At 41.4% G+C, this 20774-nt stretch overlaps 1 protein-coding gene across 7 annotated transcripts in view; it reads left to right on the top strand.

Annotated features, from left to right (window-relative positions):
• Nucleotides 1–20774, top strand: part of chst6 (carbohydrate sulfotransferase 6) — a 173435-nt gene that overhangs the window by 43351 nt on the left and 109310 nt on the right. For 2 of the 7 annotated variants that reach the window (XR_007935857.1, XM_028809871.1), the window contains exon 1: nt 5221–5316. The exons of 4 other annotated variants lie outside the window; for them this stretch is intronic. The gene's annotated coding sequence lies outside the window, so the exon portion shown is untranslated. Of the gene's footprint in view, nt 1–5220; nt 5317–20774 lie in introns of those variants that run through there. One more of the 7 variants, XM_051932010.1, reaches the window with a different exon arrangement.

Raw genomic sequence — 20774 nt, forward strand, 5'->3', positions numbered from 1 at the left:
TACTGTACTTGTTTGAACTTTGTAATTATAAAAAATGATAAATAATAAGGTACATAAAAACATACAACACGTAACAATTTGTACTTTAACATAATTCCATATTAAAGGATAACAATCAGCCTTCTGTAGCTATTCAGGATATACAGCATGAAAGTTTTGAAACTGTGTTAAGCCCTACTCTTCGGGGCTTTGAATGTGTTACTGCAAGATGTCACAATTCCCAGAATGGCATTTCTGTCCCGTGTGATTGATTGTATTACCACAGCACATGATGATAACATCACTAAATGTATTTTCTGTGATATAATGATAAATATTCAGGCATAAATTCCTATTCATTCTGGATTTCCTTTGGTGCTAGTGTCATTTTCAAAAGGGCTTTATTGTTGCAAGTCCAGCACGGGCCAATGAATATCTATAAACCAAGATGTCAGAAGCAGGTGACAGTTTACCCTGTTGCATCATTGGTACTGAAAAGGGCAAGGTGATCGTGTCTCCTGAAGACCACAATGAATATTTTTTTTTCTGATCATCATCAGGTTGTTTTTATTACACTTCTTTGTCAGCTTTGCCTCCGCATTCATAAATGTAATTTAAATGATTCTGTCAACATTTAACATTTAAATATCAACTCAATTACTATGGCATCATCACCAAATTTCATGATGTGGTTGTTATAGTTATGTTTGTAAAGTGGGGGCAGTGTGGGGTTCAGGCAAAAGGAGTGAAGGGTTCTGGTACTGAAAATCTACACACGTAAGGCATTGTTGCCTTTTTTTATCCCTTATGCTCTGCTTAGAATGTGCAGATGCAATGGAGTTACCAGACTGAAATAACTACATATCATCCTACAAAAAAATGTGTAGGACCAAGGAGATAGCGTCATACATGGGCCTATTATTTTCACACCAAAATTAAAGTATGTACACCAAGTGAATAACAGAAAAGTCAATGTGAGTGATAACTGGTGACAACCTGCAGAGAACACTTGGTGCCCACAATCTGTGTTTTCAGTTTGCCTTATACCTGGTAACTTATTTTGGATTTATTGTATAATTATCAATCCTTAATTTAATATTGTTTTTTGTATCAGTATGCTGCTGCTGGAGTATGTGAATTTCCCCTTGGGATTAATAAAGTATCTATCTATCTATCTATCTATCTATCTATCTATCTATCTATCTATCTATCTATCTATCTATCTATCTATCTATCTATCTATCTATCTATCTATCTATCTATCTAGTTGTGAGACTGAAGCACTACAAGTGTCTTTTTTCTTCTTCACTCTGTATACCTTGGGCTATAGGTGTAATTTTTAGTTTTCTTTCTTTCTTGTCTTTCTGAGGTATATTTGTTGTTTGTCTTTATATAATAATATTTCTATATTTACTGAGCAACTGTAAAAAAACAAATTTTCCTCTGGGGACAAATAAAGTGCTGTCTGTCTATCTATCTATCTATCTATCTATCTATCTATCTATCTATCTATCTATCTATCTATCTATCTATCTATCTATCTATCTATCTATCTATCTATCTATCTATCTATCTATCTATCTATCTAATTCAATAACAGCAAAATGAAATACAGTAGTCACAACTGATGTGAAAGTCATTGTTTCTTAAATAGAGAGAGGTTGGGAGCATGTGCAAAAAGTGTGTTGTTGCATCCACCACACGACGAACCATCTGGATTGGGACCCGAATGCAACGGGTGACACCTCAGCACCACACTGGAACAGTGTGAGTTTTTTACAGTGGCTGGAGTGCCAATCCTGCTACCAACCCCCAAAGTTTTCCCTGTAAGTTGGAGGACCTGCTTGCAGGACTGGATGCAGATTAACAACATACCCAGGATGAAGCAATTGCAGGTTAAAGGCTTTTCTCAAGGGCCCAACAGAGTAGAGTCACTTCTGGCATTTATGGGATTCATACTGGCACAGGTCCCTAGCTTCAGAGCCACCACTCTGCCCTTTCTTAGTATTTAATTAATTCTAATTCTTTCTGATTGGAAAGAGATTACAAGGGGCTTGGAACATCTATTTTTTGTGAATTTTTTCACTATGAATTAATACGTAAATTATTTAAAATTAATCAGCCAACATTCATTAAAAGGATAAAATAGTGTATATCTTTTATTCGTATTGTGCATTCTGGTCCTTGTGTGCCATTGACATCAAGACCATGCAATAACTGGTGGTATTGCTAGAGATGTGTCTGCACATATTCTATGTGTGTTATCACTACAAACACCTTCTATAACAAGAAAACTACAGTACATGTTTCAGAATTTGATGTTTGTTTAAAGGAAAAGGCTAACTATTTTGTTAAGATAATATACCCTAGAATTCAGCAATTAGTCTTTTATATCTTATCAAAAGAAGATGGCCAGCTGCTTTATTGCGAAAAGGCTTGGATGCAACCACTCTTTAAAGCAAAGTCTTTTTTTCAAATATACAGATTCTTTTCCTATAGACCCCCAGTTATATGTCATACCTCTGTCACTATTCTTACACGTCCCATCCTTTTGGGATATATAGTTCACAGTTGTACCCAGGACTACCGTTCACTACCTTCTATGGGTAGATCCTCTTGACTTTACTGTACTTTACTTTCTCTTTTTGGAGCATACTCTTTCACCCCAATAGACTTAGCTGAGAAAGAAACTCGGTTCCCAGCCCCCAGCAATAGAAGAGAGCAAACGTGGAAGCAAGAAAGCAGGCTTAATAAGTTTTAATCTTTAAGTGTTATTAATATGCCTAGTACCATAAAAAAAGCAATTGAGTGTGAGAGTTAACATCATTCAACCTGGATATTTCTGTAGTACTGTAAATTAGACAAAGATCAACAACCCATTCAGTTTGTGTGCCGACGTCCAGGTGGTGCTAATCTTTTAGGAGCTTGAAGTCTCAGCAGTGATTCTAAGTGCTCCTGGTCTTACCTCTCAGTCAGCCCATTTATCTGACCTCATATAACTATACTTAGGTGTGCTCCTGACCCCGAAAGCAATTTTACCTTTTGTCCGCAGCTCATAAATCCAACTCTAATCCCACAGAAATTAATTACCTTTTATTTTGAGGTTTATATAACTAGATTTTCCTCTCTCTGTGGCTGGCTTCACGTTTTGGAGCTCATAAAAGTAAGTTACATGTGTTATATCACATGTGGGAAGCTTTAACGAAGCTTCCTACACAACCTTGCTCCAGAAGTATGAGGCTGTAGTGAAACACACTTGTAAAACAATAAACTGTGTATGTGCTTTGATGTAATAGTTCTTATTAGCAAAACCATACACAGCCAAGGAACACAATGCTGGACTTTCAGGCTATATTGACACTATTACATTTTCATTTAAGTTTTAACTTTTTCAGTTGCAGTATCAAAGTGACTTCAATGTCTGATTGCCTCTCATAACTGAGCTGTCTCACGATCGGAAGAGTTTCTGTCATGTCAGAAATTTCATTTGACTGTCTTTCAGTGTGAGCAGTCTCACAAGCAGATTTTCTGATGTCACACCCCAATTGCAGCATGTCAGTTGGATCAAATGTGCTTGTGCAGTTTAAGCATATATAGGACTGGCGACTCAATTGTGCAGTGTGAGTAGTCACCTGACCATGATTTCTAAAATCTCACAAAACAAAATTTAGATGCATACAGGTAAGCAACACAACAAGCACCATGAAAAGCAACTCTTCTATGCCTGTAAAGTTGGAATTTTTTTTTTTTTTTTCTGTAAAGGGTGACTAATTAGGGAATGAGATGTTGTAATGAGCAGGATGCAATCATTTAAGAACCATGTTATAAGCACAAAATAACCAGAAGCCAATGGAGTCAGTGTTGTCAGAAATTTTGTTTTCGCCTGTCCACAATGAAATGCTGTGCCAGTGTTTTTAAATGTCTCCGGCTCTTGACAGCGTTTTCAGAAGTATTTGTTTTTGTGGGCTGTAAACACCAGTCGAAAATGTAGACAAATGTGTGTTTTTAAACAAAAATGTACTAGTGTGGACAGGGCCTCAATGCCTCAGAGTCTTTGACACTTTTCACTTAAACTAATTATGAAAATATTCAGGCAATTCTTGCCTAAATGAAAAAGTATTTACAAACAAGGTACATTTTGCTTGTAACATAATAGGATATTTTGGCATATAAATGGAAGTTAAGTCATGGTTTTAAACATTACAACTTTTGCTCCAACCTGAAAGGTTCTGTTCCTCCTGCCTACATTCAAAGTAACATAACACATGTACAGTATAGCCACCCCAGCACACACAACACATACCCAGAAAAGTGCACCATTAAAGCAACATACAAAAATAATTCTGGTGATGAAATCATATACAGTACTGTATAAACTCTGAGATAGCCGTTAAAATTAAGCAAATAAAATTAAAATAATACAAAAAAGCTTTAAATTGCAGATCCTGCCAGAAAAAAAAACGTTTTTGAGCACAGATGATCAAGTGAATTTCAGGAAACAACTTTCAATCTTCTTTGACTTTGAATTTTGTTTTGACCCTTAAACTGCACACTTTCATTCAGGCTGCCTATGTCTTATCTTTTTATTAGGAGTTTGCTTACCAATTAAATGTTCCCTTCTGCTGCAGCCCTGTCACCCTTCAAATTATATATGGTTGTTAAGTCACGACAACTAAAGGGAGCTTTTTTTTGGCAGCCCTGCAACGACAGAGAGCAAATGTGGTTGGAGTTTGGGAGAGCTTGAGCAAAGGTCAACAGGTGAGAAAGTAAAGAGAGGAAAGAAAGTCAATGTCGACTGAGGAATAGCTGGTGACATCCATAGGGGGCTTGTGGTGCAAAACTTATTTAGAAAGGTGTAGGGCTGGGGAGCGTCCATCCACTTGTATCATTTGCTACCCCGTTTTCTAGCTTAGCTTTTTCAATGTTTCATCACAATTGAATATTAGGCGATGCTGTATACTTGTATTTTAAAATTCAACTTCCATGACTAAAGTTTCAATGAATTATGAACCTACACGGCAAAATCGACATTAGTTTATCACTGTAAGCGTTTAACTACTGTATATCAATGCCGCTTTTTCCAGAATTTAGAAAATAAGAAAGACTTCATATTTTACCAATCACAACAACTCAAAACAGCTGACGGTAACAAGAGGAGAACAACTGGTAACTTACTGAATTTTTTGGGTGTGTAGGCAGGTCTTGTTGTAAGGTCAGTCAGCGCGATGCCTCGACAAACAACTGTTTTAGGTTTTACACGCGGAAGGAAATGACTAGGACTACAATACGTTCCAGAGTCTGGCGATGACACCGAAAAATTCGACGAAGCCCCCAATGGTGAGTGAGCAGTCCACCACGATCTCTGCTAATGTTAGCGATGGGCTTGCTACCAACAGGATTACAAAGCCTGCTGAAAAGTCTGTAACCACTCAGCCGCCAAATATCGAAAGATCGGCCAAGGTCACGGATTTGTTCTTTTGTTTATGAGACATTAATTTTAATCGGTATTAAAGTTTCAAACTGCTGTTGCAACTGGTAAAGCGGACGGCTTTGGCACAAGGGATGAAATACGTGGTTGGAATACAGGATGTATGTCGAAAAACGCGATTATGGCATTTTGGTGTTGATTAAGGAGAGAATCACGCGTAGATTCATGCACAAATTACATGGAAAGGCCAAAAAAATGTTAATCCATCCGTTTACTGTTCTACTGTAAAATGATACTGGACAAAATTATAACAGATATTTATTTGGGCGTCTGTACCTTGCGATGGGGTGGTATATGCTAAGTATCATCAAAAGGTAGGCGGTTCGTGTATTTTAACCATTTGTAAGTGGATTTAAATTAGCATTAACCAAAAAAAACTTGCTTTTGCAGGTATGACTGGATTTCAGTTTTTTTAATTAACATAGTTTTAACAGCAAAAATAACATTAGGCCCACCCTTTTATGACATTCTGGCAGCACTACTGTACACTATCGAGTTGTTCATTTGAATACCTTTCATTTGTATTTTGTTATCCTTATTAGCACAACTTTCTGAATTTATCAATGGACTACAGGTATCACCAAAACTTAAGGGAGAGCAATTCTGTAATAGCATTCATTGAGGTCAATTGAGGAATTGTTCATTATAATTTTTGCATGTGTCAAAAGATGTTGCTTAACCACATCATACCAAATGTGTAATTCTGTTTCTGTATACTCATGAAAATAACTGTGGTTTTTCAGAGTGATGCCATAGGGGTGTGGCATGGTATATTTGGTTCCCAAAAGACCCATCCACATGAAGGTTCCAGAAAGAACCACTATTTATTTTGATCCATAGCAGGCTCCATACAATAAATAACCATGAATAGATGGCAAGAGATTTGTGAAATACCAATAAGTCATGATTTTAAAAGGACTCCTACTGCATACCGAAACAGAGGCAAAGTCCAGGTTTTCTTAATCTGTTAATGTCCTGCAGGCTATCATACATTAAAAGTTTCTGTTTTTTTCTACGTATTAGGAAGATTTTCAAATCCAAAGAGCTGTTCCCAGAGTAGAATGGTGCTTTGTCATGCAAAGGTTCTAAAAGGAACCAAGCAGCTCAATAAAGCACCATAAAGCACCATAAAAGAACCATTATTTTTAATTTTGTTTACACATAGGCGGTCAAGAAATTGAGCCATGGTTAGCCATAACGAGGATAGGGTGTATCACTTATTTAATAGCATCCATCCATCCATCCATTATCCAACCCGCTATATCCTAACTACAGGGTCACGAGGGTCTGCTGGAGCCAATCCCAGCCAACACAGGGTGCAAGGCAGGAAACAAACCCCCTGGCTGGGTGCCAGCCCACCGCAGTATTTAATAGCATAATGGAAGTAATTCAAAATCTTATTTCCTCTCATAGATAATGAGCTGAACATTCTGTAATAGCAGTGTAAGACACCAGAGGCAGGAGCAAGTGCAGTAGAAAGTGCATCTGAGCAGGCAGAAGTGCATAATTAATTTTAACTAAATGAACTTTAACAGAAATTAGCCACCTACTTGCAGTATGCAGGAGATCTATAAAAACCAAGCTGTCAGTGAGCAGTCATACCGTAGTTGTCATTCAGAGTGACTTAGAAAGATGGCCTTCTTAGGATGGTGATACTAAAAACCAAGAGTAAATTAGGTATTTTAATCTGATTACTCTCCCCTAGAATAATGTTTTTCTAAATTATCAGTATTGGGGCTAGATGTAGATTTGCTCAGAGATTCTACAAAGTACAAAGTGTCTCATGGAGCTAAGGTGGTTCTATAAGAAAAAAGTAAATAGAAAGGCAATTTGTTTAGATTCAAGATTCATAGTAATGTCTGCAGTGTATAGGAAGCAGGTGCAAGCCCACCGTCATCCTCAGCTCCACACACTCTGGTCCACCTCCCCATGTATCACACCATGGGAGACCTGTCATACCCAGGTGCGACTTGCACCCCTGCATAACCACTTGTATGATTAAGCAACATCTGTAAACCTTGAATGATGTTAGATAAAGGACCACTGAACATCTTACTAGATGTGTGCCTAGAGAACTAGAATACCTTAGCAGCATTGGTAATGGTGCTGTAAAGAATACTTTAGCCCAGGTAATAATAATAATAATAATACATTTTATTTATATAGCGCCTTTCCCATGCTCAAGGCACTTACAGAATATAATAAAGAACGGCAGCGTATACAGTATATAGCATTGTACAAACCAGAAAAATAAATAAAGAAGATTAAGACAGTGAATTCTGAAAAAAAAGAAACAGACAACATAATTGATGGTCTAGCACACACATACAGGTTACATTAGCATCTTGACAGAGAAGTAAACTGAGAGAAGGGTAATAAAGTCAAATAGAGCTAAAAGCCTTCCTGAACAGATGAGTTTTGAGTTGTTTTTTAAAAGAATTCATGGAGTCAGCTGACCTGATTAATTTTGGTAGGTCATTCCAGAGTCTGGGCGCCATACAGCTCAAGGCCCTGTCACCCATGGAGTATAGATTAGTGAGGGGCACAACAAGATTGCTAGAATCAGAGGACCTTAGTGGGCGGGCAGGCACATAGTGATGGAGAAGGTCACTGATGTAGTTTGGCGCGAGGTTATGTAAGGCTTTGTAAGTTATTAGTAGGATTTTATATTCGATTCTGTAAGACACAGGGAGCCAGTGGAGACGGAGCAGGATGGGTGTGATGTGCTCGCTGCTGCTGGTTCGAGTAAGGACTCTTGCAGCTGAGTTTTGAATAAGCTGTAGCTGTGATATAAGATTAGAAGGGGCACCTGCCAGTAGGGAATTACAATAATCGATGCGGGATGTGATAAAAGCATGGACAAGTTTCTCAGCGTTAGAAAAGGAGAGGAAGGAGCGAACACGGGATATGTTATGGAGGTGAAAGTAAGAAAGTTTCTTAATGTGATTTATGTGGGTGGAATAAGTGAGGGAGGAATCAAAAATGACACCAAGATTTTTTACAGTAGAGGCAGGTCTGATGAGATCACCGCCAAGATAGACTGGGAAGGAGCTCATTTTATTAAGTTGAATTTTAGTCCCAATTTGCAGGAGTTCAGTTTTATTGCAATTTAATTTTAAAGAGTTCTGCTCCATCCAGGTTTTAATTTCACTAAGGCAGGTTGTGAGCTGAGAAAGCTCTGATGAAGTTCCACTTTTAACATTGAAATAGAGTTGAGTATCCTCTGCATAAAAATGATAACCCAGTCCATACCTACGGATAATATGGCCAAGGGGAAGCATGTAAATACAGAAAAGCAGAGGACCGAGGACAGAGCCTTGAGGGACTCCTTGTGTGACTGGCGCTGAGCTGGATCTGCTCTTGCCAAGACTAACAAACTCTTGCCTATCAGTCAGATAGGATTTGAGCCACTGGAGGGCAGTGCCAGAGATACCCAGCATGTTCTCCATTCTGGACAGTAGGATGTCATGTCTGACAGTGTCAAATGCTGCACTGAGGTCTAACAGAATTAATATGCTGGTTTGTCCAGAGTCTGCTGCCATAAGCAAATCATTGGTTACCTGTAGCAGAGCAGTTTCACAGCTGTGCCGCACCCTGAAACCAGACTGAAAGGGTTCCATCAAATTATTAGAGGTTAGGTAATTTGTGAGTTGGGAAGCTACAACACGCTCAAGAACTTTTGACAGGAAAGGTAAGTGGGAAATAGGCCAGAAATTGTTAAGATTGTCAGCATCAAGACCAGACTTTTTTAACATTGGGGTTACAGAAGCAATTTTAAAAGTGAGCGGCACAGAGCCAGTGTCAAGGGATGAGTTTATTATTGTTGTAACAGTCGGGATTATGGCATGAAGGCAGGATTTAAGTAGTGTGGTGGGGATGGGGTCCAGTACACAAGTAGTCGGCCTCATCTTACAAAGCAGGTTATTAACAGACGCAGATGTGACTAGTGAGAACTTAGAGAAGGAGCTGGATGGAGTGGGAAAACAGGGAGAGATATAAACAGATGATGTATTTATGTTAGTTGAATTATTTAGATCATTAATTTTGTTACGGAAAAAGTGGAGGAATTCCTCACAGACTTCAGTAGAAGAGGTAGTTGGGCCAGATGCGGGTTCGAGTAGTTTATTAACTACAGAGAACAGAACCCTTGGGTTATCGTGGCCACTTTCTATTATTCTGCCGTAATGGGTGTTCTTGGCAGAAGTTAGTGCTTCTCTGTAAGCTCTTTGGTAAGTGAAGGAACACATCCAGAATACCCTGTTCAACTGATAACACTGAGTCACCCAGGTAAGTGAAGGAACACATCCAGAATACCCTGTTCAACTGATAACACTGAGTCAGGCGCCGCCACGAGTGGCAGCTATTCCAGCAGCTCGTGTATGACTTTATTTTTCTACTTTTTTCTCTATTTCACTGTTAACTCCTACCACTTTCTTTTATGTGGACTCGTTCCCTAGACACTTTTTACTACTTGGACATGGATTTTTACATGCCGAGACTCGTCTATTCAAGTAGTCAACTTCAAGCACTGAGAACAAATGCCCGCGCCGGTGTGGTTCCCTATTTACCTGATGAGGTAAGAAGACTGTATCGTGGCAGCAGAGCGGGTGCTAAGATAAAAGCCAAGCATTTAGCGAGAAAGTGGCGCTACAAGCCTTCTGTGCCTTCTGTGATCCTGGGAAATGTGAACTCACTACCAAATAAAATCGATGAACTGGCTGCACTGGTGAAAAATGCCAGGACCTACAGAGAATGTTGTGTTTTAGTGAAACGTGGCTAACAACTAACATCCCAGATGCTAACGTGGAGCTACCCGGGTTTAGCACAGTTAGAGCGGACAGAGACGTAAATACCTGCGGAAAGCAGAAAGGAGGTGGACTTGCACTCTGTGCCAATAAAAGATGGTGCAACTCTGACATGTTAACTTTAAAATCTCCACTTGCTGCAGGGACATTGAACTGTTGGCCGTAAGTCTGTATCCCTATTACTTGCCCAGAGAGTTTGGACACGTCATTGTTTTTATTGTTTACATCCCTCCTCAGGCGGACGTGGAGATAACAGGTGACATCATCCATTCCGCAGTTGCTAAACTACAAACGCAGCACCCTGAGGCACTTGTCTAATCGCTGGAGACTTCAACCATGTAACGCTGGACAAAACATTACCTGCCTTCTCCCAGTATGTGGATTGTAACACCCGGGGAAATAGGACTATTGATCTACTGTATGCAAATGTTAAAGACGCATTCAGCGCCACCCCGCTGCCTGCGCTTGGGAAAGCAGATCATAACCTGGTTCTGCTTCAGCCTCACTACAAACCAAGAGTGAGGGAGCTAGCTACAACCACACGCTCATTCAGGAAGTGGTTCCCTGAGGCAGAGCAGGCTCTGAGAGAGTGCTTTGGAACTACGGACTGGGATATCCTGCAGGGATCTTATAGTGAGAACATTGAGGAGGTTGTTGACTGCACTACTGACTACATGAACTTCTGTATAGACATTGTAGTTCCAGTAAGAACAGTATGCCGCTATGTTAACAACAAGACATGGATTACAAGTGACATCAAGGGCCTTTTGAACCAGAAGAAAAGGGCTTTTAAAGGTGGTGAATAGCATGAGCTTAAGCGCGTGCAGAAGGAACTCCAAGTCCAGCTCAGGACGGCGAAGGAGCAGTACAGGAGAAAGCTTCAGCAGAAGTTGCAGAATAACAGCATGAAGGAAGTGTGGGATGGGATGAAGATCATCACTGGCTGCAGCTCGAAGCGAGGTGCCACCATCGAGAGAGATGTGGAGAGAGCAAACCAGATGAACAACTTTTTTAACAGGTTTGACCACCCTAACCCACTCTCACCTCGGAGTACTGCACCCTCCACCCATCCTTCTGCTGATACCAGCATAGGAGAGAGTTTACCCCAACCCACAATTACAGCAGCCCAGGTAAGCAGAGAGCTGAGGAGACTTTGTGCCAGCAAAGCAGCGGGTCCAGATGGAGTATCGCCACGACTGCTGAAGACCTGTGCATTGGAGCTGGGGAGTCCTCTACAGCGCATCTTCAACCTGAGCCTGGAACAGGGGAGAGTCCCGAGGCTTTGGAAAACATCTTGCATCACCCCAGTCCCAAAGGTATCACATCCTAGTGAGCTGAATGACTTCCGGCCTGTCGCTCTGATGTCGCATGTGATGAAGACCATGGAGCGGCTGCTGCTTCACCACCTGAAGCCACAGGTCCATCATGCCCTCCACCCTCTGCAGTTCGCATACCAGGAGAAGGTGGGAGCGGAGGATGCCATCATCTACATGCTACACCGATCCCTCTCCCACTTGGACAGAGGCAGTGGTGCTGTAAGAATTATGTTTCTGGACTTCTCGAGCGCCTTCAGCACCATCCAACCTCTGTTCCTTAGGGACAAGCTGACAGAGATGGGAGTGGATTCATACCTGGTGGCATGGATCGTGGACTATCTTAAAGACAGACCTCAGTATGTGCGTCTTGGGAACTGCAGGTCTGACATTGTGGTCAGCAACACAGGAGTGCCGCAGTGGACTGTACTTTCTCCGGTCCTGTTCAGCCTATATACATCGGACTTCCAATACAACTCGGAGTCCTGCCACATGCAAAAGTTCGCTGACAACACTGCTGTCGTGGGCTGCATCAGGAGTGGGCAGGAGGAGGAGTATAGGAACCTAATCAAGGACAAATGGTGCGACTCAAACCACCTACACCTGAACACCAGCAAAACCAAGGAGCTGGTGGTGGATTTTAGGAGGACCAGGCCCCTCATGGACCCCGTGATCATCAAAGGTGACTGTGTGCAGAGGGTGCAGACCTATAAATACCTGGGAGTGCATCTGGATGATAAATTGGACTGGACTGCCAATATTGATGCTCTGTGTAAAAAAGGACTTCCTTAGAAGGCTGGCGTCCTTCAACATCTGCAATAAGATGCTGCAGATGTTCTATCAGACGGTTGTGGCGAGCGCCCTCTTCTATGCGGTGGTGTGCTTGGGAGGCAGCATAAAGAAGAGGGACGCATCATGCCTGGACAAACTGGTGAGGAAGGCAGGCTCTATTGTAGGCACGAAGCTGGACAGTTTGACGTCTGTGGCAGAGCAACGGGCGCTGAGCAGGCTTCTGTCAATCATGGAGAATCCACTGCATCCACTAAACAGTATCATCTCCAGACAGAGAAGCAGCTTCAGCGACAGACTGCTGTCACTTCCCTGCTCCACTGACAGACTAAGGAGATCGTTCCTCCCACACACTATGGATGGATGGATGGATGGATGGATGGACGGATGGATGGATGGATGGATGGATGGATGGATGGATGGATAGATAGATAGATAGATAGATAGATAGATAGATAGATACTTTATTAATCCCAAGGGGAAATTCACATGTGACTCTTCAATACCACCCGGGGGGGTAAATGTTAACATTATTCAAAGTTATTGTCTGTCTCTATAACTGCATTGTTATCACTCTTTAATTTAATATTTTCTTTATCAGTATGCTGCTGCTGGAGTATGTGAATTTCCCCTTGGGATTAATAAATCTATCTATCTATCTATCTATCTATCTATCTATCTATCTATCTATCTATCACAGTCCCACTTGTCGTTCTTGATCAATCACTTTCCTCATTGAACATCTGGGCTCCCATAGTCGTCCTTGCCTCCTCTGCAAATGTGAACATACTCCCTGTACTTTGTTAGTTCTTCCTTTAGATTTCAATAGCTGATGCCCTTCCACAGAAGGGTGATAGCCAAACTTCATTTATTGTACATATATGCAGCTGTCATTCTAATGGAGAATAATTAGCTTGGCTTTTGAAATGGTTGACTTGTAACCATGAAACTTGCCAAGTTGTGAATTTGCTAATAATACATTTTGAAAAGAACATAAAAGCATAATAGATGGGGTTGTTCTTTTAGCAATCTTTCATTCCCAGAATGGCCAAATTTATCACTAATAATACAGTTATTAACAAAATAAATATCAGGAAGGATGAACAAAGTGAGAAAATAAATGTGCTTAATAAACATTTAACAAGGCAAACCTGCCGCTTCTCAGGGTGTGACTGTACATGTGTTGATTGCCATGATTTTCAGGTTTTGGCATTTTATTATTCATTGGTGATAATTTTTCACTGTTTTATAATTCTTACTGGTTATTTTTAACATATAGTGCTGTCATTGCATCTCCATTTAGTTGTTGTTATTTCCCCAAAGGTGTAATGAATTTGTATATCTTCCACAAGATGATGGCCATTTGATTGTTGCTAGCCAATAACATTGTGATGTGTGACATTATCATGCAATTCGTATTTTAAGATGATGGCACAGTAAGAATGATGTCCTAGTTCAGAGTACCATACCATACCATACCATTTTTATTTGTTAAGTGCTTAAAAACACAGCATTACAACTGACCGAAGCGCTGTACAGTTAAAACAAGCAAGACTAAAAGCAAAAAATTAAAAAAAAACAAACATTAAGAGAGAATTAAAACAGAGACACTAAAAAAAACAGGTCAGGGGACCCAATAAAACAGAGAAATAGCAAAAAGCAAGTGGGAATAAGACAGGTTAAGAATTAAAAGCCAATGTGAAGAAGTGAGTTTTTAGGTTTGATTTGAATGTGGTGACTGAAGCGGCCTGCCTAACCACTAAAGGTAAGGAGTTACAGAGCTTGGGTGCACAGACAGAAAAAGCCCTTTCACCACGAGCTTTAAAATGTGCCTTGGGAACGGTTAGGAGCAGCTGATCTGCGGATCTAAGAACATGAGGGGGATTGTGACGATGGAGCAAGACACTCAAGTAGGCAGGGGCTAGACCATTTAGTGCCTTATAGGTTAAGAGGAGTATCTTAAAATCAATTCTGAAACTAACCGGCAGCCAGTGTAGGGTTTTTAAAATCGGTGTAATGTGTTTGCTTCTGCTGCTTCCAGTTAAAAGTCTTGCAGCCGCATTTTGAACCAATTGGAGTCTCGAAAGAGTGGCTTTACTAATACCATATAGGCAGGAATTAGAATAGTCGAGCCGGGACGTAATGAATGCATGGATTACTGATTCCAGGAGGTGGTAAGGCAGAATTGGTTTGAGTTTGGCAATTCGCCTGAGATGGAAAAAGCAGGATTTTACTGTGCTGTTGACTTGAGCATCCATTTTCAGGACCATATCCATTTTGATTCCAAGATTGGAAACAGACGAAGTTACTGGAATGGGAAGAAAGTCGAGGTCAAGGGGTAGGGTCTGTTTGCGGTCGGGACTAAAAACAATGACCTCGGTTTTTGAATCGTTCAGGTGAAGGAAGTTTACAGCCAGCCAGTCCTTAATGTCAGATAAGCAGTTGAGAAGAGGTTTAGTGGAGTCAGTTGACTTGAGGGAGAAATAAATTTGGCAGTCATCAGCATATAGGTGATACGAGATTGCATGTTTTCTAAAAATTGCACCTAAAGGCAGGATGTAAATTGAAAAAAGTAGTGGCCCCAAAATGGAACCCTGGGGGACACCACATGGGAGTGGTACTGATTCAGATGAAAAATCATCTAGCATGACTCTAAGAGTCCTGTTGCAGAAATATGACCTGAACCAGTCGAGGGCTAAGCCAGATACACCAACCCAGGATTTGAGTTGGGAGATCATGATGTCGTGGTCGATTGTGTCGAAGGCAGCAGATAAATCGAGAAGAACCATAATCACGTAGAGTCCTGAGTCCAATGCCAAAAGGACATCATTTAGGACACGTAAATGTGCGGTTTCTGTGCTGTGTTGGGGCCTAAAGCCTGACTGAAAAAGGTCCATTACCTGATGGTCCTGTAGGTGGTGAATTAATTGCTCATAAACTACTTTTTCGAGTAATTTTGACAGGAAAGGTAGTTTGGAAATTGGACGAAGATTGGAGAAGACGGCAGGGTCAAGATCAGGTTTTTTCACGATTGGATGTACAACTGCGTGTTTGAAAGCACAAGAAACTGTAGCCGAAGATAGACTACTAGTTATGATCTTTAAGACATCATATCGAATCACAGGAAAGACATCTTTCAGCAGTCTGGACGGCACCACATCGTCCGGAGAGCCTGAAGGCTTCATTGATGCGACGATTTTTTCCAGATGGGGGAGCGAAATGGGTTCAAAGCTAGTGAGGGAGCCGTGTACAGGAATGGCTAAATCAATAGAGCCAGAAGAAGAAATGGAGATCTGGGATCTAATGTTCATGACCTTATCCAGAAAAAACGTAAGGATCTGATTACAAAGAGCATTGGAGGGAGAAGAGAAAACAGTTCCAGCTGGAGAGAGGACAGCATTCAGTGTTTTGTATAAGACACGTTGATTGCCAGAATTTTTTGAGATGATGTCAGTAAAAAAACGGTTCCTTGCACCTCTGACTGCTCTCTGGTATTGAGACCACATGTCTCTCATGCAGTCAAAGGTAACAGTGAGACCATCTTTCCTCCATTTACGTTCTAGCCGCCTACAGTTTTGCCTGATGGAGCGAGTTTGTTCATTTAGCCATGGGTCATGCTTGACTTTGGATTGTCTCTGTTTGAGTGGGGCTACAACATCCATCACAGAACAGCAGGAAGTATAGAAGGTTTGCAATAAAACATCAGCATCCGTGGATTCACATGATGTGGAGATTGATGAAAAAGCAGCTGCAAAATCTTCAGCAGCAGAAGGGGAAATGACACGGAAGGGACGGGTAGTGGTGGATTTACCATGCTCAGCAGAGACCAAATCCAAATTAAACAGAACAGACGAGTGATCAGAAAAACTGGGAGGCAGAATGTCCAAGTCACTGATTCTGAGACCGCGAGAAAGAACCAGGTCCAGTGTGTGAGCCTGTCCATGTGTTGGTCCATTGACTAGTTGAGAAAGACCAAAGGAGTCAATAATGTCCAGAAAGTCTTTTGCTAGAGGTTTAACGGGACAGCAAACATGGATATTAAAATCACCCAAACAAAGGAAGCGATCATATCTGCAGGTAATATCAGCCAAAAAAGCTGCAAATTCGTCTAAAAAGTCCTTATTATATTTTGGGGGGCGATAGATGAGTGTGCACAGCAGCGGTGGAGAACAGACAAGTTCAAACATACTGAGCTCAAAAGTTAAAGGGGAAAATGAAAGCGGAAGGGAAGGGCGTTTGCAGATAAAATCAGATTTAAATAAGGTCAATAAGCCCCCGCCGCGGCGCTGCGCTCTCGGCGTGTTGATAAAGGAACATCCCGGGGGCAAAACTTCAGTGAGTGAGAGCGTCTCGCCCGGTAAAATCCAGGTTTCAGCAGTACATAAAAAATCCAGGCCATTGGAAAGAAAAAAGTCTTTCAGGATGAAAGTTTTGTTCACGACCGATCTGGCATTTATCAGCGCAAAACGAACCGGCTGGGACGACGTTAACAAAGACGCACCAGCCGTGGCGGCTGACATTGTCGTGATGCGGCGTAGGTTGTTAAAGTTCACTCCCCGGCGGCGGTGACGGAGCGAGGCAGGGAAGTGTACCGGAGCATCCGAGGGCAAGAGGCATTTCGGGAGCATTGACTCATGTTGGGAGCCAGGATAGTTGTTTCTAGAGAGGATCCGGGAGGCTCGGAGCCGAGCCCTGGTGCCTCCACGCTTCCCACGGCGGCGGCGTTTCCATCGGCGACCGGCCAAGCCGTGGACAGTGATGAGGAAGGCCGGGACTTCCTCAAACAGTCGGCCAAAGGTTTGACTGAACTCCGGAGTCAAATGTCGAGAAACCCCCGCACTCGTTCGAAGAGCCAGAAGGGTGAAGCGATCATAACGAATGATCGAGTCAGGAAGAGCATCACAGGAGTAAGTAAGCCGAGAAAAAAGCAGGAGTAACAAGAAACACAAAAGCCAGAGTGGCTGACGGTTTGCCTCAACAGTCGGCGCCTTCTTTATCTTTAAATTATAAATTTATAAACTTATTGAGATTTGGTTAAGATTCAAATTTGGGCAATTTGTATTTTCCATCTGTTTTCCAGTTTGTTATTCTGACCTATGGCAAAGATTTTTAGCTCTGCTCTTGATTTGAATTTGGCACTGACTCTAGTATTATTATTTTCTTGGATACTTAACCCTGTTTGTTTACTTGACCACATCTGTGTCTGGTCTTTTTGTGCTTAAACTCAAATTGTGTCCCCTATTTCTTTCAAGATGTTTTATTGTAATGATCCCCGTCTACCAAATGAGGTTAATCACGCGCACATCCATGTCAAAGTTCCCCAAAGTGCACCCCTCTCTCGCTTCTATTCCTCCTCTATCTAAGATCAATATGATAGACAGAACTTTATTTGTCCTCTGGGGAAATGTATTGTTTTACATAAGCTCATTAAATTATCTAATAAATAAATAGATACATAAATACACACACACACTGTGGGCTGAGCTTGCACCAGAATGACTAAAAAGGTAGAAAATTTAAAATGAAAGCATCTGACTTGGTAATCCCAGTCATAGTGGAGCATCATGCAAGCGTATTGCCATTGTTGTAAAGGAGCTTCAGTAGCATTTCTTGATACACCACTGCTCAATAATACATTGGCTGAAAGTACTCAGTGTTAGTTGTCATGGAGAAGATATGCGGCATTGTTCATAATGGCCCTCAGTTTTGTTTCAATTCACTCCTTTGCTACTACCTCCAGTAGTCTGAAGTGAGCCCCATAACTGAGCTTGCCTTTTTAGTGCACTTGTTGATATGGTGGACCTCTCTTGAAGTGATGGTACCAACCTCGCACACCACAGCATAGAAAATCACACTTGCCATCACAGAGTTGTAGAATACGTAAAGTATGTTACTTCACACATTAAACACAATCGCCTAAGAAAGAAGAGCCTGCTATGCCTATTCCAATATAGTAAATCTGTGTTCCAAGATCAGTCCAACCTGTCATTCATGTGGACCCCCAAGTAGTTGCAGTTACATCCACTCCCTGAATAGTAACCAGACATAACGGCTTATTTTATTTATTTATTTATTCATTCATAAAGCACTTTAAAAACAACATCAAGTCTGACCAAAGTGCTGTACAATAAAATCCCAACATATCAGACACACAATAACCAAAGGGTAAATGAAACAGAAACACATAAAACACATAAGAGCTGAAGAGATTCATAATAATAAGTATACAGATAGCCAACATATCATACTGGGTTATAAGCCAGAGAGTAAAAGTATGTTTTTAAATAAGATTTAAAGACAGCTAGTGAAGGAGCCTGCCTAACGTGCAACGGCAAATCGTTCCAGAGTTTTGGGGCTGCAACTGAAAAAGCCCGATCACCTTGGAGTTTGCATCGTGACTTGGGAACGCGTAAAAGCATCTGGTCTGCTGACCTGAGAGAGCGAGACGGTACATAAGGGTGCAGCAGTTCCGACAAATAAAATGGGGCACAACCATTAAAGGATTTAAAAACAAATACAAGTTTATATATAGTTATAACAAGTATTTTATATTTTATATAAGTTTATATAAAACAAGGGGGCTCCGCCCCCTGCTCGCTTCGCTCGCCTACCCCCGGCGTTGGGTATCCTGAAATACATTAGTCGAGCTCGTTCGTTTTGGAGCCGTGCCTGCTTTGCCCACGGCATTTCAGACGCGCGTTGTAGGCGCCTACGTTCATTGATTTTATCCAGGCGGGCTCGTGTTTGTATATCCGTCAGTCAAGCTCGTTCATTTTGCACCCGTGCCTGCTGTGCTTCCGCAGTTTCAGACGCGCGTTGTAGGCGCCTGCGTTCATTGATCTTATCCAGGTGGGCACGCGTTTGTATCCTTGAGCTGCATTGTGTTTGAATGTGGTGTAAAGCGTTCAGCGGGTTGTACAATCCCAAGCAGCACACTATTCCTAACTTCACTCTGCAGTAGTGCCACTCACAATATGGCGCTGACGCCTGCGCCTTCACTCCGCAGTAGTGCCACTCACAATATGGCGGTGACGCCTGCGCCTTCCGTACTATGTCGGGTTTCACTATGCTGTGTAGGCGCCTTTGCCTTTCGTACTTTCCCGCGCCTTCCGTACCATCTTTGTGGACCTGTGGGGCCTCCGTAGCCTCTTCCGTTTGAATCTGTGCTGCAGCGCAGAATCCTCTTTTTTGTGTGGCTGTGTTACATATACTGTTACGGTGTAGTGAAAATCAATAACAAGTTCCTTGGTTTTGCTGATGTTAAGGGGCAGACAATTCTCTTTACACCAAGAAACAAAGTTCTTCACCTGACTCATGTACTCTGTCTTATCCTCCTTATCAATAAACCCCATAAGTGCAGAATCATGTGATAATTTCTGCAAGTGGTATGACCTGGTGTTATATTTATAGTCTGAGGTTTATGGAGTGAAGAGAAAAGGATACTGACTATTTATCCATCTGTCTGTCCCAACTCACCTTCCACATCAAGATTCAAATTTCTCTTTACTGTGTGCTGGCTTTAAACCCTATCAATGTGTCACTTTCGGGGCAGAGTATTCATACTTCTCCAACATCGCCATCAAAGTAGACTCTCTCTAGTAGCTCAGGGTGGCCCTAATCCACTGCCCATGCCATTACCTTTAAAAGGTCACAACATCAGCCCAGCTCTATGGCATCCTGAGAGAAAGGAGAAATACGATACCACTCTAGAACTTTGTGCTGCCATATGATGGGTTGGAGGAACACAACTGATCCTTTGCCAGCCCTAACTTTTACAATAATATCATGGTCCAATTTCTTTTTTGTAATGGGCACAACAAAAACACCAATACATTACTGTGAACAGTAAAGAAGAAAGTGACTGGGCGATGTAAATCACAGAGGCATGAAGAAAAAATAGTCAAAGCGAAGGTCACCATCTAAACCGGTTTCAGAAGTAGGGTGTCTTGTTGTTTTAAAGGACAGGAGACAAAATTGGGATTCAGGGGTGAAAGGAAGACTGAAACTGAAATGGCACCTGATTTTAAATTATTTAAGGTCAGAAACACTAACTGATGCTAAGAATTGCCTTTAACAAAGTTTTATGCCCTGAGGGTTACCAAGCCTGCCTTGTGCTGCTATATTTACATCAGAAAGTCACTGAAGGTGTAACAGCACCAATCACAGTCATGTGATTCACGTAGAAGAATGATGCATAAGTATAAAACAAAAACGATGATAAAATAAACTAATTGAAAAAGGTAAAAACAATAAATATAAACCTAATTCTACACATCTAAAAACCAGAGGGAAAAAAAGTTACTAAAAAAATTTATACTCAAGAAAAAATCTACTATATAATAAAACACTAGGGTCTGTGTGTGTCTCTCTCCCTCTCTCCAGTCCCTCAGAGCAATCTGA

Source organism: Erpetoichthys calabaricus, chromosome 9 (assembly GCF_900747795.2).
Source record: "Erpetoichthys calabaricus chromosome 9, fErpCal1.3, whole genome shotgun sequence".
In the NCBI taxonomy this organism is placed as follows: domain Eukaryota; kingdom Metazoa; phylum Chordata; class Cladistia; order Polypteriformes; family Polypteridae; genus Erpetoichthys; species Erpetoichthys calabaricus.